Raw genomic sequence first — 4,660 nt, forward strand, 5'->3', positions numbered from 1 at the left:
GGATGGGTCATGTCTTTTTATCCAATCTGCAACCCTGTGGTGTTTTATGGGAGAGTTCAAACCGTTTACGTTGGCACTGAGAATGGAGAGATAGAATTTTAATGATGCCATGTTGCCAGTAAAGTCTTTGTTTGTGTCCGTTGTGACTTTCTGCTCTGTATCACTCCTGGGGCCTTTTTACCTTTATAGAACCCCCCTTAATATCTCCTGTAGGGCTGGGTTCGTGGTTATGAAATTGGTTAATGACTGGCGATTCTGGAATGTCTTTATTTCTCCATCAATTCTGAATGAGAGCCTTGCTGGATAAAGGATCCTTGGCTGCATGTTTTTCCCTGAAAGAGCTTTAAAAATGCCCCCCCCAGCCTTTCTCTCATTCCAGGTCTCTGTAGACAGGTCTGACATAATTCTGACACCTTTGCCTTGGTACGTGAGAAATTTCTTTGCCCTGGCCACTTTCAATACTGTATCCACGTGGCGTAGGTTTGTCGTGGTTGAGCTTGGATGGGGTCCTCTCTGACTCTTGGACACGATTGTTTGTTTCCCTTGCTAGATTAGGGAAGTTTTCAGCTACAATTTGTTCAAATATCTCTTCTAGACCTCTGTTTTTCTCCACCCCCTCAGGGATGCCGATGATTCTGACATTGGATCGTTTCATAGAGTCAGTAATCTCCCGTAATCTACATTCGTGGGCGTGGATTTTTTTAAGACCAGCTTCTATTTTCGTTTTTTCTTCTACTAACCCATCCTCCAATTCGCTAATGCGTTCCTCTGCCTCGGTGACCCTGGCCGTCAGAGCCTCTAGTTTTGACTGCATTTGGCTCATAGAATTTTTAATTTCTGTCAGATTCGCTCTCATTTCTGCCCTTAGGGATTCTATATTCTCAGTAACATTTTCGTTAATACTTTTTTCAAGTCTACTCATCATCTTGACCATTGTTGCTCTGAATTCCATTTCTGATAATTGGGATACATCCATATGTATTAATCCTGTGGCAGAGGCCACAGACTCATTATCTTTTCTTTGCTGGGGGGGACTTCTCCTTCTCGTCATTCTGATGAGGAGAGATTGTGGGGTTGTCCAGAGCCCAAGTTATTGACTGGGACCCAGGCCTTGCGCCCTTGTTTTTTAGAGATCTTAGGGATATGGGCTTCTTCCTTAAAAATTTTATTTATTTATTTGAGGAGAGAGACAGACAGTCAGCAAGAAAGGGAACCCAAGCAGGGGAGTGAGAGAGGAAGAAGCAGGCTCCCAGCGGAGAAGCCCGATGAGGGACTCCTTTCTGGAACGCTGTGATCACACCCTAATCCGAAGGCAGGTGCTTGGTGACTGCGCCACTCAGGTGCTACGGGTTGTGGGCTTCTTAATTTTTCAGCCTGCCTTCTGGGGGAGGGGCCTGCCGCACCGGAACTCAGGAAACCCTGTTTGGGTATAGTCTCCGTGTCCCCTGTGAGGGGGGATGGGGATGGGCACCCTGTGAGCTGGAATATCCGGGCTTTTGTTCTCTGGCGGCTTTCCCTGGCTGTTTGCTGTGCCTCTTCTGAGAGTCAGAGAAGCAGCGGCCGAAATTCAGCCTCTGTCTCAGAACAGAGGGATCACAGACCATTCTCCACTGGTGTTCTGGCCACTTTAACTCTGTTTCTGTTGGTGCTGCTCAACCCTGCAGCATCCCAGGCTCTGCGCCCCACACCCGGCATCCCAGCCCTCACTTCCAGGGCTGGCGCGTCTCTGTCCTTTGTGTTTCCAACCCTGCCAACCGCCAGTCGCCAGCCGCCCCGCGTGGGCTCCCGGAGCTCCCGGTCTCAGTCTGGTGTCACGCGGGTGCCAACTGCGAGTCCGCCTGCTCCTCCGTGCAGGTTGCCCTCCAGCCGCCAGCCACCAGCCACCCCGCGCATGCTCCCGGAGCTCCCGGTCTCAGCCTGGATCCAGTGAGCACACTGGAGCTCCGGAACTCCGTGAGATGCTTGGTGGCGCATGCTCCCGGCTCACAGTCTCAGTCTGCTGTTTCGAGGGTGCGGGTTCGCGGTCCGCCTGCTCCCCGGTGCAGGTGGCCCGCCAGCCACCAGCCGCCCCGTGCGCACTCCCAGAGCTCCCAGTCTCAGTCTGGACCCAGTGAGCACACCGGAGTTCTGGAGTTCCGTGAGATGCTTGGTAGCGTGCGCCCCCGGCTCACGGTCTCAGTCTGCTGTCTTAAGCATGCAGGTCCGCGGTCTGTCCTCTCCCCCGTGCAGGAGGCTACCGCTTCCCGGCGCCCTGACACGGTGGCTCCCTCCCCCTTCTGCTTATCTTCTGATATCTGTGCGCGGTTTCACGGCTCTCCGCTTCGTACCTCGATAGAAAGCGCTGGAGATGTTCATTTGTAGAGATCCAGATGTATCTTCCTGCGTCTCAGGCTGATCCCGTGGATGTTCCTGCTGGTCTGGTACCTATCTAGCTCAACTCAGGGGACCGGCTGAAAAAGGGGTCCCCTACTCCTCCACCATCTTAACTCCTCCTCCCCTTCTAGGGTTTTAATTACAGGAAGGAAGTCGGTCCTTGGTCGCTTCTGTTGTCAGAGTTTTAAACATATTGGGAGATTTTCTATGTGCCATAACCAAAAAGAAGCAGGCCCCTCTCAGAGTTACATACCTACATCTAACATCTCTAATATTTACTTCCTGATTTTATTTTTGGCACTTGTCTATTTTTTTTTCCTGCAGGAAAACTGTTTTCATCCCCTCTAAGGCTTTACAGGCAGGGTCATTCACCAATCTTTGGTGATCTTTCAAGTCAAAGACTTTTAGAATTTCAAAACAAAACAATTTTTCTCAAAGACCTAGCTCTTGAAATTGAAAGCAAATGGAACTACTGGATATGATAAATCTATTTTTAATTTTTTTAGTAACCTCCATACTGTTTTCCACAGTGGCTGTTCCAGCTTGCATTCCCACCAGCAGTACACAAGGATTCCAAAATGAAAACACTAATTTAATGATACATTCATCCATATGTTTATTGCAGCATTATTTACAATAGCCAAGATATGGAAGCAACCTAAGTGACCACTGATAGTGAATGGATAAAGAAGAGGTGGTGTATATAAATACAATGAAGTATTAGCCATAAAAAAGAATGAAATCTTGCCATTAGTAACAACATGGATGGATCTAGAGGGTATTATGCTAAGTGAAATAAGTCAGTCAGGGAAAGACAAATACCATATAATTTCACTCATACATGGAATTTAAGAAATAAAACAAATGAACAAAGAAAAAAGAGACCAAAAAAACCACTCTTAAACAGAAAACAAACCAGTGGTTGCCTAAGGGGAAGTGGTGGGGAAAAGGGTGAAATAGTGAAGAAGATTAAGAACACATTTATCTTGATGAGCACGGAGTAATGTGTAGATTTGTTGAATCACTATATTGTACACCTGAAACTAATATAACATTGTATGTTAAGCATACTGGAATTTTAAAAAGTTTTTTAAGAAATTGAAAGCCGAATATTTCAGACCCTGTTTTGAAATTCAGAAAAGGTGAATTCCCCTAAGGTGAATTCCCCTAAGCTCATTCCTATTGTCTCTCAGAAGCACTGGATATTAAATACAATGGGTGGAAGGCAATGAAGCAGCAAACAATCTTATAAATTAAAACTCAAATTTCATAATATTATCTCATTATATTATCATTATCATTTGAACTGAATGGAGCCTGGGCTGAGGGTGGGAGGGGAGAGCCAACTGTCTCAAATCTATGATGTCACAGCTGAAGTCACAGAGAGTTGAAAAGGGCAAGGCAGATAAGGAGCAGAAGAGATGGGATTGTGAGATCAGGCTCAAACAGGAGAAATTCTAGGGGGAAAGGGGTGGGGTGAAGTACAACTTGAGAAGCCCAGCTAGGTAATTTTCTGGGGGTAACTGGCCTAGTTCTCACTTTGGTTTGGAGGTGGGGAAAGATGGGAGAGGGAAACTGGGAGGCAACTTTTCAAAGGAGGGTTTAACTCTGTGTAAGTCACTGCTTTAGCCTCTCAGCCCCTTGTCTTTTTGACACGGTCAACCACGAGGTTTCCCACCTCCTCTACAAAGCACTTGAAGGCTGGAGAGGATAGGCTTCCAGCTTGTAGTGCTACCCNGTCTAAGTCACTGCTTTAGCCTCTCAGCCCCTTGTCTTTTTGACACTGTCAACCACGAGGTTTCCCACCTCCTCTACAAAGCACTTGAAGGCTGGAGAGGATAGGCTTCCAGCTTGTAGTGCTACCCTTAGTTGACCATGAAGATTCTGACTGTGGGTAGTGGGATAGGGAATTTTCCTAACTTGAATTCATTATACATTCATTATACATTATACACTCATTATACACTACTTCCTATCCTTGTCTTAGAGCCCACCTTCACCTCAAAGAGCCTCTAGCCAGCTTCTTAGCCCCAATCTCAGCCAGCTATTACTTTTTACTCAGATTCTCTTTTTTCACCTACTTTGTCAATGGAATTTCTGGGTTTTTTTTAAAAGATTTTATTTATTTATTTGACAGAGATAGAGACAGCCAGCGAGAGAGGGAACACANCTCAATGGAATTTCTGGTTTTTTTAAAAAAAGATTTTATTTATTTATTTGACAGAGATAGAGACAGCCAGCGAGAGAGGGAACACAAGCAGGGGGAGTGGGAGAGGAAGAAGCAGGC

General features: G+C 46.3%; 1 protein-coding gene across 1 annotated transcript in view; it reads left to right on the forward strand.

Annotated features, from left to right (window-relative positions):
• The first annotated feature begins 3,847 nt into the window (after positions 1-3,847).
• C16H12orf54 (chromosome 16 C12orf54 homolog) overlaps positions 3,848-4,660 on the forward strand; it is a 25,311-nt gene continuing 24,498 nt past the window's right edge. Inside the window, exon 1 of the mRNA XM_034644938.1 lies at positions 3,848-3,878. The gene's annotated coding sequence lies outside the window, so the exon portion shown is untranslated. The remainder of the gene's footprint in view (positions 3,879-4,660) is intronic.

Source organism: Ailuropoda melanoleuca, chromosome 16 (genome assembly GCF_002007445.2).
Source record: "Ailuropoda melanoleuca isolate Jingjing chromosome 16, ASM200744v2, whole genome shotgun sequence".
NCBI classification, from domain to species: domain Eukaryota; kingdom Metazoa; phylum Chordata; class Mammalia; order Carnivora; family Ursidae; genus Ailuropoda; species Ailuropoda melanoleuca.